Below are 18,956 nucleotides of genomic sequence, written 5' to 3'. Positions count from 1 at the left end.
TTATTTTATTTTGTGTCTAATTTCTATTACATTCCCTGACATCTCTGTAATTTTTGGAATAATTTTTATTTATATATATTAAACATACAGAAAAATGCACAAGTCACACAGGCATAGTGCAGTAAATTTTTAAAAAGTGAATACACCTCTGTACACAGCATCCAGATCAGGCAGCATTGTGAATACCCCAGAAGCCTCCTTTGTGCCCTCCCTGACTTTTTTTTTTTTTTTTTTTTTAGAACCAGGGATTGAACCCAGGTTGCTTAACCACTGAGCTGCATCTCCAGCCCTTTTAAAAATATTTTATTTGAAAACAGGGTCTTGCTAAGTTGCTTAGGCCTTGCTAAGTTGCTGAGGCTGACTTTGAACTCATGATCTTACTGCCTTAACCTCTCCAGCTGCTGGAATAACAGGAGTGTGCCTCCTCGCCTGGAATTTGTGGCCCCTTTCTGTCACTGCTGTCCCTCAAAAATTCTACATATAAATTAATTTTTCCTGTTTTGATTTTTATATAAATGAAATTATATGGCATACACTATTTTCTGGCTTCTTCTTATGTTTTTGAAATTAAAAAGTTATTCTCATTGCTGCCTGAATGTCCTAAATTGTGTATACTATGATGGGAATTTTGATCATTTTTCACTTGGTTGATTACCAATAATGCTCCTATAAACTTTCTTGTACTAGTCTTTTGGTAAATTTATGTTTGCACTTTTGTGAATGTAATTGCTAGATCATGGGATTTGTGTGATGTATTTATATTTAGCAGATATGGTCAGTTTTCCAAAGTCGTTTTACTTATACCCCGGCAGTATATCAAAATTCTACTTGTTTTACAGATGTGATATTGTCAGTTCTTTAGCTGTTCTCTGAGTGTGTGTTTGTGTCTCTTTGTGGATTAATTTACATTTCACTCAAGATTCATGATAAGGACCCTTTTTTCCTTATGTTTATTGGCTGTTTGGTATTCTCTTGTGTTTCTCTTAAGTTACCTGTTTTTCTACTGGGTTGTCAATTCTTTATTAATTTATGGGTATTCTGCTTATTTTCGCTATATGAGTGAATTAGTGGGATATGTTTGTTGATATTCTCCTTTTCTATAGCTTACATTTTTCATCCTATTTAAGTGTTAGATTAAATACAGATATAGTGATTTCTTTAGTGTAGTCCAGTTGATCAGTGTTTTCTTCTAAAGTTTGTGATTTTTGCACCTATTTTGATATCATAAATATATTCCTTTCTATTTCTTTTAGACACTGTGTTATTTTACTTTTACATGTAGATCTACTGTCCATGTGGAATTGACTTTTCAGTATGGTTTGAGATTGATTTCCTTTTCTTCCACATGAATGTCCAGTTGACCCGTTATCGTGTTATCACTTCACTGTAGCATTATAGTGACTGTATTTATTTCTGGATATTTAGTGTTATTGTTAAAGTTATATTAGTATTTTCTACTTGTTTATTATTGTTCTATAAAATTCTGGTGAATTTAGTGTTTTGCCTTCATGCTAGTCATTTTGGGCTGCTCTAACAGAGTATTATAGACTGGATGGCTCAGAAAACAGAAGCTTATTTCTCATGGTTCTAGAGGCTGGGAAATTCAATATCAGGGTGCCAGCCTGGGTTCTGGTGAGGGCCTTCTTCTTGGTTTGTGGATGGCTGTATTCTTGCTGTGTCTTCACAGAACATAGCAGGAATAGAGGAAGCAAGCTTACTTCTGTGTCTTATGAGAGCACTGATCCTATTATGAGGATGTCACTCTCATGACTAAATTACCTCCCAGAAGCTCCAGCTCCAAATACAATCATATTGGGAATTAGGTTTCAACATGTAAGTTTTAGAGGGAGCACACTCAGTTTGTAGTATAAATTCAGTGGCCTTGCTAAATTTGGATGGTGTGACTATAAAATCTTCTCGATGGTTTTGTTTTTTTTCTAGTCCCTATACTTTTATTTTGTATTCTTACTTTACTAGCTACATCTTCTAGGTTAGCCCTGAGTTTGAGTAGATATTAGTATAACAATCATGGTCTTTTCCCTTTCAGACCTAGAATAGTGGGAATGTAGGCCAGGAAACACTAGCATAAATGCTATTCTGTCAAGTGCTGTGTGCTTAATTATTTAAGTATAAACTATAGAAATTTTAGTTACTTTTAATGGAGCTGCAGTACTCTCCTCTTATCTGCAATTTCACTTTCCATGAATTTTATTAACCACAGTCAGCTGAAAACCAAGCATAATAAATAGGTGACTTCTAAATTCTAGAAATAATTTATAACTTTTTAAAAAATATTCATTTTTTTAGTTGTAGTTGGACACAATACATTTTATTTTATTTATTTATTTTCATGTGGTACTGAGGATCGAACCTAGGGCCTTGCACATGTTGGGCAAGCACTCTACCACTGAGCCACAACCCAGCCCAATTCATGAGTTTTAAATAACTTTTCTTATAATATCTTGTTATAACTGTTCTATAGTTATTATTAGTCATTGTGGTTAATCTTACTATGACTGATTTGTAAGGTGAATTTATCATAGTTATGTATGTATTGGGGAAAACATAGGGTTTTAGGGTTTGCTGCTGTTTTTGATTTCAGGCACATATTGGGGGTCTTGAAACGTTTTGCCCATGGATTATGAGGGAACAACTATATTTGAAATTGTCATATTTAACCTACTTCTTAAACTGAATATACTAAACATGCTTTGCTTTCTGGTAATTATTCAGGATTTAGGTCATCATTAAGATTATTAGTTATTTAAGTACACTATTATAGCCTATCTTCAATTTCTGTTACTTGTGACTCATCTCAACCCCCTAAGCTTTTGTGCTCTTCTTATATACCAACCTACTCTTAGACTCACCTTATAGTTTCAGGTCATACATATAATCAATTTTAAGATGTTGATGTCAATATTATTCAGCTTTTGGATTCTGTATTAATTATTTTTGTCTCTAACCATGTTTTTAGTGTCTTTCTTCCTTAACCTTTTTTATTTTCTGTTTGTGCTTATAAGAGGAACACAAATTCATAGTCATTATGATGAAACATTACATTAACATTTGCCTTGTAAGCTATTAAAAATATTATTAGAATAGTGCCTCCAAGTTTATATGACCAAAGAAAAATTTTTACAGTTATTTCTGAGGTATTTGATAAGTAAGACTATATATTTATGATGTTCAATAGCTTGATATATGTGTACATCATGAAATGAGTATGACAAATTAACTGACATGATTACTTCACAGTTACCTTTGTAATTTTGAGGTAAGAAAATTTAAGAAAATGTTAACATTTGATTATAATCACCAGACTATACCCACAAAACATAATTCTTCCTGACAAACTGAAGTTTGTCCTCTTTGACAAGCATCTCTCCTATTCGCTGTGCCCTTGTACCTCCAGCCCCTGGCAACACCATTCTACTCATTGCTTCTATGAATTCAGTTTTTTTAGGTTCTGTGTATAAGTAAGTCTCTCCCTCCCTCCCTCCCTCCCTCCCTCCCTGCCCCGCCCCCCGTATGTGTATATATGTATATATGAGCCATATTTTATTTTGTTCCTCTGTAGATGAACACTTTGATTCCATACCTTAATATTTTAAATAGTGCTACAATGAACAGATGAGTACATATATTTCTTCAAGCAACTCATTCCCTTTGGGCACATACTCAGAAGTGGAATTACAAGATCGTAGTGTAGTTCTATTTTTAATATTTTGAAGAACCTCTGTACTTTTATCCATTACTATTTCAATTTATATTCCCACTACCATTGCTAGGGTTCCTTTTCTCTACATATTAGCTGATACATTTTTTTTGGCCTTTTTAATAATAGCCTTTCTAACAAGCGTGAGATGATGTTTCATTGTGATTTTTGATTTGCATTTGCATTTTCCTGATAATTAGCAATGTTGAGCATTTTCACATATACTTGTTGGCCATTTGCATGTTATGTTTTGAAAAATGTCTATTTGGGTCCTTTTCTTGTTTTTTAAATCTGGTTAATTGTTTTTTCTTACTATTGAGTTGTTTGTGTCCCTTATATATCAAAATACTTATAAATTCAGAGCAATTGGTAGTTACCTATGAGATAAAATGGACTTTTAAAGTAAAAAGTGGTTTCAGAGGTAATTAAATTTAGGAAAACCCAGTAAAATTATAATGGTTTACATTTGTGTTATTTGAAAGAAATTTAAAATATGATACAAATGTAGGAAAGAGTATGATACAAATATAGCAGAAAGCCCGGGGACCATCATCCAGGGCAAGAAGGGAATGTGCCCCTCCCTGTCACAGCCCTGAGTAACCGGGATTCTGACTTTTCATTATCATCACTTTCCTAATTTTCTTTGTAGTTTTGTGACCTGACTGTATACCCCTACAGTTTAGTTTTGCCAGTTTCTTTCTTTCTTTTTTTTTTTATTGGTTGTTCAAAACATTACAAAGCTCATGACATATTATCTTTCATATATTTGATTCAAGTGAGTTATGAACTCCCATTTTTACCCCAAATACAAATTGCAGAAACACATCAGTTACACATTCACTTTTTTACATAATGCCATATTTGTGACTGTTGTATTCTGCTGCCTTTCCTATCCCCTACTATCCCCCTCCCCTCCCCTCCCATCTTCCCTCTCTACCTCATCTGTTGTTGTTCAGTTCTCTCCCTTGTTTCTCCCCTCCCCTTTCCCCTCACAACCTCTTATATGTGATTTCGTATAACATTGAGGGTTTCCTTCCGTTTCCATGTCCTCCCTGCTCAGTTCTTAGTTGCTCTCCTTAAATCAAAGAAGACATTTAGCCTTTGTTTTTTAAGGTTTGGCTAGCTTCACTTAGCATAATCTGCTCTAATGCCATCCATTTCCCTGCAAATTCCATGATTTTGTCATTTTTTAGTGCTGAGTAATACTCCATTGTGTATAAATGCCACATTTTTTTATCCATCTATTGAAGGGCATCTAGGTTGGTTCCACAGTCTAGCTATTGTGAATTGTGCTGCTATGATCATTGATGTGGCAGTATCCCTATAGTACGCTCTTTTAAGGTCCTCAGGGAATAGTCCGAGAAGGGCGATAGCTGGGTCAAATGGTGGTTCCATTCCCAGCTTTCCCAGGAATCTCCATACTGCTTTCCATATTGGCTGCACCAATTTTCAGTCCCACCAGCAATGTACAAGTGTACCCTTTTCCCCATATCCTCGCCAACACTTACTGTTGTTTGACTTCCTAATGGCTGCCAATCTTACTGGAGTGAGATGGTATCTTAGGGTGGTTTTGATTTGCATTTCTCTGACTGCTAGAGATGGTGAGCATTTTTTCATTTACTTATTGATTGGTTGTATGTCCGCCTCTGAGAAGTGTCTGTTCAGGTCCTTGGCCCATTTGTTGATTGGGTTATTTGTTATCTTATTGTTTAATTTTTTGAGTTCTTTGTATATTCTGGAAATTAGGGCTCTATCTGAAGTGTGAGGAGTGAAGATTTGTTCCCAGGATGTAGGCTCCCTATTTACTTCTCTTATTGTTTCTCTTGCTGAGAAAAAACTTTTTAGTTTAAGTAAGTCCCATTTGTTTATTCTTGTTATTAACTATTGGGCTATGGGTGTCCTATTAAGGAATTTGGAGCCTGACCCCACAATATGTAGATTGGAGCCAACTTTTTATTCTATCAGGTGCAGAGTCTCTGATTTGATATCAAGCTCTTTGATCCATTTTGAGTTAACTTTTGTGTATGGCGAGAGAAAGGGGTTCAGCTTCATTTTGTTGCATATGGATTTCCAGTTTTCCCAGCACCATCTGTTGGAGATGCTATCCTTCCTCCATTGCATGCTTTTAGCCCCTTTATCAAATATAAGAACGTTGTAATTTTGTGGATTGGTCTCTGTGTCCTCTATTCTGTACCATTGGTCCACCTGCCTGTTTTGGTACCAGTACCATGCTGTTTTTGTTACTATTGCTCTGTAGTACAGTTTGAAGTCTGGTATCGCTATACCTCTAGATTCACACTTCCTGCTTAGAATTGCTTTTGCTATTCTGGGTCTTTTGTTTTTCCATATGAATTTCATGATTGCTTTATCTATTTCTACAAGAAATGCCGTTGGGATTTTGATTGGCATCGCATTAAACCTGTAGAGAACTTTGGGTAATATCGCCATTTTGATGATGTTAGTTCTGCCTATCCATGAACAGGGTACATTTTTCCATCTTCTAAGATCTTCTTCTATCTCTCTCTTTAGGGTTCTGTAGTTTTCATTGTATAAATCTTTCACCTCTTTTGTTAGGTTGATTCCCAAGTATCTTATTTTCTGAGGATATTGTGAATGGAGTGGTTTTCCTCATTTCCATTTCAGAAGTTTTGTTGCTGATATACAGGAATGCCTTTGATTTATGCGTGTTGATTTTATATCCTGCCACTTTGCTGAATTCATTTATTAACTCTAGCAGTTTCTTTGTAGACCCTTTTGGGTCTGTTAGATATTTTATCTTATCATCTGCAAATAGTGATAATTTAAGTTCTTCTTTTCCTATTTTTATGCCTTTAATTTCTTTTGTCTGTCTAATTGCTCTGGCTAGTATTTCAAGAACTAAATTGAATAGAAGTGGTGATAGAGGGCATCCTTCTCTTGTTCCAAATTTTAGAGGGAATGCCTTCAGTTTTTCTCCATTTAGAATGATGCTAGCCTGAGGCTTAGCATATATAGCTTTTACTATGTTGAGGTAAGTTCCTGTTATCCCTAGTTTTTCTAGTGTTTTGAACATAAAAGGATGCTGTACTTTGTCGAATGCTTTTTCTGCATCTATCGAGATGATCATGTGGTTCTTATCTTTAAGTCTATTGATGTGGTGAATAGCAGTTATTGATTTCCATATATTGAACCAACCTTGCATCCCAGGGATGAATCCTACTTGATCATGGTGCACAATTTTTTTGATATGCTTTTGTATTCGATTTGCCAGGATTTTATTGAGAATTTTTGCATCTAAGTTCATTAGAGATATTGGTCTGTAGTTTTCTTTCTTTGAAGTGTCTTTGTCTTGTTTCGGGATCAGGGTGATGTTGGCCTCATAGAATGAATTTGGAAGAGCTCCTTCTTTTTGTATTTCTTGAAATAGCTTGAAAAGTATTGGTATTAATTGTTCTTTGAAGGTTTTGTAAAACTCTGCTGTATACCCATCCGGTCCAGGGCTTTTTTTGGTTGGTAGTCTTTTGATGGCTTTTTCTATTTCTTCCTTTGTTATTGGTCTGTTTAAATTGTGTATGTCTTCCTGACTCAATCTGGGCAGATCATATGACTTAAGAAATTTATCGATATCTTCACTATCCTCTATTTTATTGGAATATAGGGTTTCAAAATACTTTCTAATTATCTTCTGTATTTCTGTAGTGTCTGTTGTGATATTGCCTTTTTCATCCCGTATGTTAGTAATTTGACTTCTCTCTCTTCTTCTCTTCTTTAGCATGGCTAAGGGTCTGTCGATCTTATTTATTTTTTCAAAGAACCAACTTTTAGTTTTATCAATTTATTCAGTGTTTTTTTTTTTCAACTTTGTTGACTTCCGCTGTGATATTATTTCTTGTCTTCTACTACATTTGCTGTTGTTTTGCTCTCCCTTTTCTCGGGTTTTAAGATGTAGTGTAAGTTCATTTATTTGTTGTTTTTTTTCTTTTTTTGAGGAATGAACTCCAGGAAATGAATTTCCCTCTTAAAACTGCTTTCATTGTGTCCCATAGATTCCAGTATGTTGTGTCTGTATTGTCGTTTATCTCTAAGAATTTTTTTATTTTCTCCTTTTTGTCTTCTGTAACCCATTGATCATTCAGGAACATATTGTTCATTTTCCAGGTGATGCAGGATTTTTCCTTCCTTCTTTTATCATTGATTTCCAGTTTCATTCCATTATGATCAGATATGGTGCATGGTATTATCTCCGCACCTTTATATTTACTGATAGTTGCCCTATGGCATAATATATGGTCTATCTTTGAGTAGGTTCCATGTGCTGCTGAGAAGAACATTTATCCACTTGATGATGGTTGATATATTCTATATATGTCGGTTAAGTCTAGGTTATTGATTGCGTTATTGAGTTCTATAGTTTCTTTATTCAGCTTTTGTCTAGAGGATCTGTCTAATGGCGAGAGCGGTGTGTTGAAGTCACCCATAATTATTGTGTTGTGGTCTATTTGACTCATGAACTTGAGGAGAGTTTGTTTTATGAACGTTGTAGCACCATTGTTTGGTGCATACAAATTGATAATTGTTATATCTTGTTGGTGGATGGTTCCTTTTAACAGTATATAGTGTCCTTCTTTATCCCTTTTGATTAACTTAGATTTGAAGTTGATTTTATTCGATTTGAGTATGGCCACTCCTGCTTGCTTCCGAGGGCCATGTAAGTGGCATGATTTTTCCCAACCTTTCACCTTCAGCCTGTGTATGTCTTTTCCTATCATATGAGTCTCCTGAAGACAGCATATTGTTGGATTTGTTTTTTTAATCCAGGTTACTAGCCTATGTCTCTTGATTGGTGAATTTAAGCCATTAACATTTAAGGTTACAATTGAAATATGGTTTGTATTTCCAGTCATGCTTATTTATTTATTTATTTCAGTTTGGCTAGTTTTTCCTCTTTGGTTATTTTTCTCCCCCTTTACTGAGATACCTCCCACTGTTAGTTTTGGGTGCTATTTTTCAATTCCTCTTCTTGTAGTATTTTGCTCAAAATGCTTTGCAGTGCTGGTTTTCTGGCTGCGAATTGTTTTAGCTTTTGTTTATCGTGAAATATTTTAATTTCATTGTCAATTCTGAAGCCTTAATTTTGCTGGATACAGTATTCTTGGTTGGAATCCATTATTTTTCAGCGTTTGAAATACGTTGTTCCAGGATCTTCTCGCTTTCAAAGTCTGTCATGAAGAATCAGTCGTTAACCTAATTGGTTTACCCGTGAATGTAATCTGCCTCCTTTCTCTTGTAGCTTTTAATATTCTCTCCTTGTTCTGTATGTTGGCTATCTTCATAATTATATGTCTTGGAGTTGGTCTATTACGGTTTTTAATGTTTGGGGTCCTGTAGGCTTCCAGGATTTGTCAATCCATTCCATCTTTCATCTCTGGGAAGTTTTCTAGGATTATTTCATTTAATAGGTTGTCCATTCCTTTGGTTTGAACCTCTATACCTTCTTCTATCCCAATGACTCTCAGGTTTGGTTTTTTTATGATATCCCATAACTCTTGGATAGATTGCTCGTGAGATTTAAGCATCCTTTCTGTGTTGACTATATTCTTTTCAAGTTGATAAACTTTGTCTTCATATCTGATGTTCTGACTTCTACTTGATCTAGTCTATTTGTAATATTCTCGTTAGAGTTTTTAATTTGGTTTATGGTTTCCTGCATTTCTAGGATTACTGTTTGGTTTGTTTTTTAACCTCTATCTCCTGGTAAAGCTCGTTCTTTGCAGTTTGAATTTGTTTAATTCGTTTTCAAAATATACTTTCATTGCTTGGACTTGCTGTCTCATGTCTTCTCTAATATTCCATTCCATCTGAGTTAGGTATGCCTTGAGTTCTTTCCCTGTCCATGTTTCTGATACTTCTAGGTCCTCCTGTAGATTTAAGTTGTCCTGCATTGTTTGTAATCCTGTTTTCCCTTGTTTTTTCATGTTGTTCTCGTTACTTTCTAGCTCTGTTTGACTGCTGTGTAACTGCTTTCTCGTATAAATTTGTTTTGGTTTTGTATATCTCTATTGTATCTCCTTTGTGGTGGGAGATTATGCCTAGAAATGTTGGGCTTTATTGTACTTTAAAGCTGATTCATTCAATTCATAAAAGGCTTCTGGGTTCTGTATGCATATAGTGATTTGTTGTTTGTTCTTAGGACTTTATGTTTAGGTTAGGTGCTATGATGGTATGAGGGTTAGTATGTCTTGGCTACTTTAGAAGATTGCTCTACTGAAGGGGGATACTAACAGGCGATTGGATCAGGGTGTTGGTAGTAGCTAGGTATTTAGGAGCCCTATAGACAGCCTCGAAACATTCACCTATTTGCATTTAGACAATTACATGTAATGGAAGATGTAATGCTTGGGATGAAAGTTGGGGGGTAGGGGAAGGAAGGTGCTCTTAAAAAGAAAGAAGGAGAGAGAGATAGATTAGAGGAGAATGAAAAGAACAATAAAACTTGAAATGGTAAAGAAAGAAAGAAGGAAAAGGGGAGAAAGGAACAGAGAGAGAAGAAGAAAAAAAAAATTGAAGTCTTAGAGATCCGTTTTCTTCTCTTCCAATAGGCGGAGCTGTGCCCTCCAAGCAGAGCTTCTGCCCTCTACATGACGATAGCAATCCCTGTAAGGCGGCTCCTGGAAGTCTCTCAGTCTTGTCAGTCCAGAGCAGTTTCACTTCTTCGGCCCTTCCCCCCTTCCTCCTGTCAGCCAGCCAGCCAGGTCCTGTTCACCAGAAGCTGTTCTCCAGAGATCTAGTTATACTTGCAGCCCCTCCGCTTGTCTCATTTAAGCCCCAGTGCTGTGGTAAACTGGCGGCTAAGACTTTGGGAGTCGCTGCTGGTGATACGGGGGTTTGGGGGTCGGGAATCCCCTCTGCTTCCCTACAGACATGCCCCAGGAGAGATCCCTGAGGTTTCCTGGCTACTTGTATCTGGGTGGTGTGGGAGTCACACACCTGCTAAAGTGGATTCCGCTGGGAGTGAATTCCGTCGGCCGAACTCCGATGACGTCACCTCTCTGCTATGGCAGGCCCCAGGCTCCTTGCCGGAGTGTCCGAAGGGAGGAGTGGGACTGGCCCGTTCCCAGTTGGCCTCAGCTCCGGCTCGCTATTTCATGAAGGCTTGGCTAAAGACCTCTTCCTACCAAGCTGCGTCTCGGAGGCTAGCTACCTGGTCATGGTGGCTGCGGGCGGGTGGCCGCGCCCCAGCGCACGGACAGCGGATGGCGGATCTGGACCTCTGCGTCTCATGGCAGGGATTCACTCATCTGGGGAAAGCTGTCACTTCCCAAAATCCTAGTAACTCCCAGCCGGTCTCTCTTCAGTGGAATTTTGCTAGGGGATTCTCCGCAAGTAGAATCTAAGTGTATCTATGCGTCTTTCTGACCCCATCACTGAGTGGGTATGGAAAGCCCTGCCTCTCCGCCCACCGCCATGTTGGATCTCTGCCAGTTTCTTTTTAAAGTGTCTTTTAGAATCTCATTTTATCTTCAGATTCCTTCTCTATCTCTTGCTAAATAAACTCAGTTGTTTTTCCTATGGAATTTTCCACAGTCTTGATTTTGATGATTGCATCTTCCTAGAGTTTAACATGCTCCTCTTTATTTTCTGTAAATTGGTAGTTGAATTGAGAAGCTTGGTTGGTTTTGGATTCTTGTGGAGGAAGAGCAAGACTACTTTACAGATTGCCTTCTAATGGAAAAATACAATACTTAGTGATTGTCTCTTTTTGTGAATTGAGTAGCTGGTGATACTTGCTGGTAATTAACTAGTTTTGCTTTTTAAAGTATCATTATGGACTCATAAGTCCATAATGAATTTTGATTCATGGTGGTTGTCATTCATCCTGATGCTCAGATCAGCCCATAATTGGGTAATGAGAGCCTCTTCAAGTTGGTTTCTATGTCATTTTGCCATGACCCTAGTATTAGCTCTTTTGCTTTTTTGTGTAATAGGATAGTCTAGGCTTTCTTAAACATTTTTTATCCCATTCCTAGAATTAATCATTTCTCTAATAAGCCCTTTAAGTAGGAAAAAGTATTTGAAAATGATAGTCTTTATAATAGGACACTCTTTATTTATTGGTTATTATTCCTAGGCCTCTTTAGTGGGAAAATGTAGGATATAAACATATTTTATAGATAAATAATATAAAGAGTTCAAAAATACTTCTGATTCAAACTTAGGGCTAATGGGTTTTTACTTCTTCAGTCTTACATCTCTATCTCCTTTTTCTATTTTGAGGTCCTTATGTAAATACTCTATCTAGTTCTATTACTAGAATATCAGATACTTAATATCCTTTATTTCACATATAACATTTTCAGTGTAATAATACAAATATGACCACAAATAGTGTAGATTACTGAAAAAGGTAAAAGCATGCTCTTCCATTTCTTTCTTATGTCGTAGTCGTAATATATCTGCTCTGACAGTGCCTGTGCCCTTTGCATGTAGTGCCTTCTTCCTTACAGTCTTCATTGAGTTCTTCAAGCAAATGTGCATTAAATCCTTATCACCCAATTCTTATGTCTCTCTAATCATTTTGTTTAACTGAAATTCATTTTCTAGAAAAGTAGTTCTTAAACCCTTGTTTGTGTTAGAATTACCTGGAAGACTTGTGTGTCAGTCAGCCTTCTATAGCTTGACCAAAATACCTGACAAGAACACCTAGAGGAGGAAAAGTTTATTTTGGGCTCACAGTTTCAAAGGTGAGGCTGATTCTATTACTCTTGGCCTGAGGTAAGGGAGAGTATAATGTCAGAAGGACATGGCAGAGGAAAGCTGTTAGTTTATGGCAGCTTGGCAGCTGGGAAGTTAGAGTGAAGAGAGGGAAAGAGGGCGGGGGTGGAAGAGAGAAGGAGAGAGAAGGGAGTTAGGGGCAAAATATAATGCCCAAGGTCACTCCCACAGTGACCTACTTCCTCTAGCCATATCCCCCCTGCCTACAATTTACCGCATAATCAGTCCATTCAGATTATTAATCCATCAGTGGACTAATCCACTGATTAGGTTACAGCTCTCATAATCTGATCATTTTACCTCTGAACTCTCCTGCATTGCTACACGAGCTTTTGGCGGGATACCTCATATCCAAATCATAATAACTCATTAAAGTACTGAGTGTTGGGTCTCTCCACTCCCTGAGATTCTCTGATATAGTGTGTGGGATAGGGCCTGGGAATTCACATTTCTGACAAGATCCAGGTAGCGATGAAGCTACTGATCTGGTGACTGCACTTTACCATTGCTTTTGCCTTTATGCATGAAAAGTAGGGTGGCCAGATAGAAAATTCTAGATTTTGTTTCTTTGTCTTAGTATGTTACTATTATTTTCTAGCATAGAACATTGCTAGAAAAGTCTGGCCATTTTTCTTTATTTTATAAATGACTTCTTCTTTTGCGTGGATGTAATTTTCCAGTTTATTTTTTTATGGTGGTCATACTGGGTTGATTTCCCCCAGATTTTCTACCGTATGCTTTCAGATGCTTTTTTCTACTTCTTTGCTTTGCCCTTCTCTTCAACTTTGAGTCTTAGAAGCACTTTTTATACAGTTTTAGATCTTTTGGCTATTTTCTGTAGTTTTTACTTTCAATCTTTTTAATTTTCATTTTTATTCCTTTTTGACTGACAATTTTTCCCTCTTCATTTTCTGTTTTATTATTTGTAGCATTTATTCAGTTTTGTTTTCCTTCCAGTCAGTCCTTCATTTCTGAGATGATTTTTTTTTCTTTTGTGTCTAATTTTCTTTATTGGTTTATTTCTAAGTTGCTATTTTTTAATCCAACTTGTTTTTTTTTTAACAAAAAAATGATTTTTTGTTATGGCTATGGACATCTGCATCTGACATACTTCTTTTGTTTGTGGATATATTATTCTGCTTATTCTCCTTTTTGACCTTGATCCTTTTCTGTTACTTATTTTATGTGACAGTAGTTTTCTTGAACTTTTAGAAGAAAAGCATGGCTCAAATAGCTTTTTCTAACTTCCTTGCTCTAGAAGTGTTTTGTTTTTTTTTTAAACTTCAGGTGCGAGGTGCTATTTATAAACCATATAGTTTACATTGTAAGTATAGAGTTTGAATTGTGATAACTCTACTAATTATCGTCACCATCACAGTGAAAGTATGGAGCAATGCTTTTACCCCAATAAACTTTCTCAAGCCATTTTGCAGTTGGTCCCCTTCCTTTGCCACTGGCCCCAGGCAATTATTAATTTTTGTCCATTTTGCCTTTTCTAGAATTTCAAATATATTGAATCTTACAGCATATAGTCGTTTTGGTTTGATTTCTTTCCTTAGTGTAATGTTTTTGGAATTTGTTCATTTGCCATATTCAAAAATGTAGCAGCTCACATCTTCTCCCTGTCTTCACCTTGTTGCCCTGAACCCCTTACTTTGGGTTCTGTTCACATGATGATCTCTTCAAAGTGTGCTTTGTGCAGTTTTGTGAGCTCATATGGCCTAGTGGTCTCTCCACACCTTCTGTGGATTCCTTATTATCAGTCAGTACACAGCTTCCACCCTCAGCTTCAGGTCTCAGAATGTCTTGCTGTACTTTTCATGAGCACCCAGTTGCTATTTTGTGGAGGCCCTGTTTTCTTACTGTTAGATTCCCTGTTGCTTCTCCCATAGGGCTATGGATAGCAGTGTGTCTTGTTGTCTTGTTATCCTCACCTGCTTGCATTTTGAGTTCTTAGGGATATCTTTAAATGCAGTTATATTATATATATTATCTATGGACTTCTGTTTGACTATTCACTTCTCTGTTTGCATGGTAGGATGGAGAGAGACTAAAATATGTTGTTTTTAATGTAAGAAGACAAAATTGAGTAATAACATTTTTATTATATAAAGTAGCAAAAATATTATAAATATTTCTTGAATTTGTAAAATGATACATCTATTTCTACTTATAGTATTGAGGAAGGAGGGAATGTGTTGTTTTGTGATGTGGCATATCCATTTATGTCTTTTTGAATTTTTATACATGTCTACCACATTATTGTTTATTATTTTATTATATACATAACAAGTATGGAAACCTGACTCTTGGGTACCATATGTCCACATCAAAATTTATGTGTTTTTGTTAATTTGTTTTTGTCAAGTAGAAACAAATATAAAAAAGCTTTTGGTTTTATAGTCATAAATCTTCCTTTTAGAGTATTAACCTTGGGCTGGGGTTGTACCTCAGTGGTAGAGTGCTTGCCTAGCACATGTGAGGCACTGGGTTCGAATCTCAGCACCACATCAATCAATCAATAAACAAAATAAAGGTATAGAATATTAACCTAGTTGTTAAGCATAATAAAAGTATTATACTATTGTTTATTTAGTACAAGACATTGTAGTTGAAATTTTAAACCAAATCATAGAATATCCTTGTTCAGAAGAAAAATTGTAAAAAAATAGAAAAATAAAACTTAGTTTAGCATGGTGCTAGGGATTATTTCAAGACTTCCTTAAATTTTGTGTAGGGAGCCAAAGAAGAAAATTAGGAAACTTAAAAGAGCATCGTAATGTTGATATTTTCTAACATCTAGTATTCTAGTTTTATTTTTATAAATATTTTCATATTTTTAGAGATACCGATATTACTATACAAAAGAGAGGCTTCTAAGGCAATTATAGATAATTCTTTCCTGTCATCTAGTTTCTATTATGTTTTTATTTTATTTTATTTTATTTTATTTTATTTTTTTTTATTCAAAACATTACAAAGATTTCAGAATCACATCGGTTACACATCCACATTTTTACATAATACCATAATAGTAACTGTTGTATTCTGCTACCTTTCCTATCCTCTACTATCCCCCCTCCCCTCCCCTCCCATCTTCTCTCTCTACCCCATCTACTGTAATTCATTTCTCTTCTTATTTTTTTCCCATTCCCCTCACAAACTCTTATATGTAATTTTGTATAACAATGAGGGTCTCCTTCCATTTCCAAGCAATTTCCCTTTTCTCTCCCTTTCCCTCCCACTTCATGACTCTGCTTAATGTTAATCTTTTCCTCCTGCTCTTCCTCCCTGCTCTGTTCTTGGTTGCTCTCATTATATCAAAGAAGACATTTGGCATTTGTTTTTTAGGGATTGGCTAGCTTCACTTAGCATAATCTGCTCTAGTGCCATCCATTTCCCTGCAAATTCCATGATTTTGTCATTTCTTAGTGCTGCGTAGTACTCCATTGTGTATAAATGCCACATTTTTTTTATCCATTCATCTATTGAGGGGCATCGGGGTTGGTTCCACAGTCTAGCTATTGTGAATTGTGCTGCTATGAACATCGATGTGGCAGTATCCCTGTAGTACGCTCTTTTGAGGTCTTCAGGGAATAGTCCGAGAAGGGCAATAGCTGGGTCAAATGGTGGTTCCATTCCCAGCTTTCCCAGGAATCTCCATACTGCTTTCCATATTGGCCTCACCATTTTGCAGTCCCACCAGCAATGTATAAGAGTACCCTTTTCCCCACATCCTCGCCAGCACTTGTTATTGTTCGACTTCATAATGGCTGCCAATCTTACTGGAGTGAGATGGTATCTTAGGGTGGTTTTGATTTGCATTTCTCTGACTGCTAGAGATGGTGAGCATTTTTTCATGTACTTGTTGATTGATTGTATGTCCTCCTCTGAGAAGTGTCTGTTCAGGTCTTTGGCCCATTTGTTGATTGGGTTATTTGTTTTCTTATTGTTTAATTTTTTGAGTTCTTTGTATACTCTGGATATTAGGGCTCTATCTGAAGTGTGAGGAGTAAAAATTAGTTCCCATGATGTAGGCTCCCTATTTACCTCTCTTATTGTTTCTCTTGCTGAGAAAAAACTTTTTAGTTTAAGTAAGTCCCATTTGTTGATTCTTGTTTTTAACTCTTGTGCTATGGGTGTCCTATTAAGGAATTTGGAGCCCGACCCCACAATATGTAGATCGGAGCCAACCTTTTCATCTATCAGACGCATAGTCTCTGATTTGATATCAAGGTCCTTGATCCATTTTGAGTTAACTTTTGTGCATGGCGAGAGGAGGGGATTCAGTTTCATTTTATTGCATATGGATTTCCAGTTTTCCCAGCACCATTTGTTGAAGATGCTATCCTTCCTCCATTGCATGCTTTTAGCCCCTTTATCGAATATAAGATAGTTGTAATTTTGTGGATTGGTTTCTGTGTCCTCTATTCTATACCATTGGTCCACCCGCCTGTTTTGGTACCAGTACCATGCTGTTTTTGTTACTATTGCTTTGTAGTACAGTTTGAAATCTGGTATCGCTACACCTCCTGATTCACACTTCCTGCTTAGAATTGCTTTTGCTATTCTGGGTCTTTTATTTTTCCATATGAATTTCATGATTGCTTTATCTATTTCTACAAGAAATGCCGTTGGGATTTTGATTGGCATTGCATTGAACCTATAGAGAACTTTTGGTAATATTGCCATTTTGATGATGTTAGTTCTGCCTATCCATGAACAGGGTATATTTTTCCATCTTCTGAGATCTTCTTCTATTTCTCTCTTTAGGGTTCTGTAGTTTTCATTGTATAAATCTTTCACCTCTTTTGTTAGGTTGATTCCCAAGTATTTTATTTTTTTTGAGGATATTGTGAATGGGGTAGATGTCCTCATTTCCAGTTCAGAAGATTTGTCGCTGATATACAGGAATGCCTTTGATTTATGCGTGTTGATTTTATATCCAGCCACTTTGCTGAATTCATTTATTAGCTCTAGTAGTTTCTTTGTAGACCCTTTTGTGTCTTCTAGGTATAGGATCATATCATCCGCAAACAGTGATAATTTAAGTTCTTCTTTTCCTATTTTTATGCTAATTGCTTTCGTCTGTCTAATTGCTCTGGCCAGTGTTTCGAGAACTATATTAAATAGAAGTGGTGAGAGAGGGCATCCCTGTCTTGTTCCAGATTTTAGAGGGATAGTTTCTATTATGTTATTCACTCTTAATTTTATCAATCCAGGTCATTAAGCATCACTGTGCTTCAGTGTGACTTATTTGATATTGGGCCCAAAACACTGAGGGTTTGTTTCAAGCAAAGACAACAGAGAAATGTGTATATATTAGGAGTGAGAAGAATAAAAGTATTATATTTATTGAATATAATATATGTCAGAGATGTGTAAAACCTTCATGGAGAAAGTTGTAGCACATATCTCAGATACTGATACCAAGCCATGGATATGGAGACACTGTGGTACTGATATAGAGATGGATAAAAAGATTAGCAGAACAGGATCTAGAAGCCTGAAACAGGCCACCCTAGAGAGTAATATGAGATACAGTAGAGGTAGCATCATAAATCAGTAGGGAAAGATGTAATGTTGTATTAGTGGTGCTTTGATCATAAAGTTATCATATGGAAAATCAAATTGTATTTCTAACTGCACAATGTCTGCAAAAATAAATTTAAGTAAATTAAGTTTAAAATCAAATATTATTTTACTAGAAAATGTAAGAAATATTGGAATACTTAGAATTATTTATTGTTGTTATTTTAGAGTTGGGTCTTGTTGTGTTGTCTAGTCTCGGGTGATCCTACTGCTTTAGCTCCCCAACTTAGAAGTATTTAAAATAAAATATTTTAAAAATATGTGCCAGTCTTTATGTATAAATTATAGAAATGAAACATTGAGTGCAAAATCAAGTTGCATAGTTATAATAAAGTACCACTTATAAAATTGAAGACATGAAATAATATAATATGTTGTAAAGTGTAAAAGTATTAGTACATGGTAATAATATACATCAAATTCAAGATAGCGTTGTTTGTGAAAATGATAGATGAATATGGTTAGAGAGAGAGAGATGTGAGGCTGCAGCTGTATTGAATATTTTATTATTTTTAAATAAAAATGTTTTAAAGTAACATGACAAACTTAACACCAAGTGACTATCAAACAAAAAAATGGTTGACTAAATAATGGCATTTATGTACTATGAAATATTTTCTGACCATTCAAAAGAATGAGTTGTAGATAATTCACCTTATAGGTGACTTATTGCTTAGCAAAGAAAAAAAGTTTCAGAAAAGAGTGTATAAAGGCATCTCGTTCTTAGAAGATATATGACATGTATGATATGTAAGTGTATGATCTATTTCTGTAACTGTTCATATGAACAGGAAAAAATATGGAAGACTTCATTGTAGTCTGTGTAAACAGACTGTGTAAACATCTGATAACAGCTGTGGGAGTGAGGTGAGAAAAAAGGAGAAGAGAAAGAGGA

The 18,956-nt window shown here is 35.9% G+C and overlaps 2 protein-coding genes across 2 annotated transcripts in view; one reads left to right on the top strand and one right to left on the bottom strand.

Moving 5' to 3' along the window:
• Positions 1-18,956, bottom strand: part of Dhfr (dihydrofolate reductase) — a 216,281-nt gene that overhangs the window by 72,826 nt on the left and 124,499 nt on the right. The gene's annotated exons all lie outside the window — the stretch shown is intronic.
• The window catches only part of Msh3 (mutS homolog 3), a 188,163-nt gene that overhangs the window by 53,431 nt on the left and 115,776 nt on the right, over positions 1-18,956 (top strand). The gene's annotated exons all lie outside the window — the stretch shown is intronic.

The sequence above is a fragment of the Callospermophilus lateralis genome, chromosome 5 (genome assembly GCF_048772815.1).
Source record: "Callospermophilus lateralis isolate mCalLat2 chromosome 5, mCalLat2.hap1, whole genome shotgun sequence".
Taxonomy (NCBI): domain Eukaryota; kingdom Metazoa; phylum Chordata; class Mammalia; order Rodentia; family Sciuridae; genus Callospermophilus; species Callospermophilus lateralis.
The sequence above is the reverse complement of the archived record's forward strand: the minus strand, read 5'-3'. Positions and strand labels throughout refer to the sequence as shown.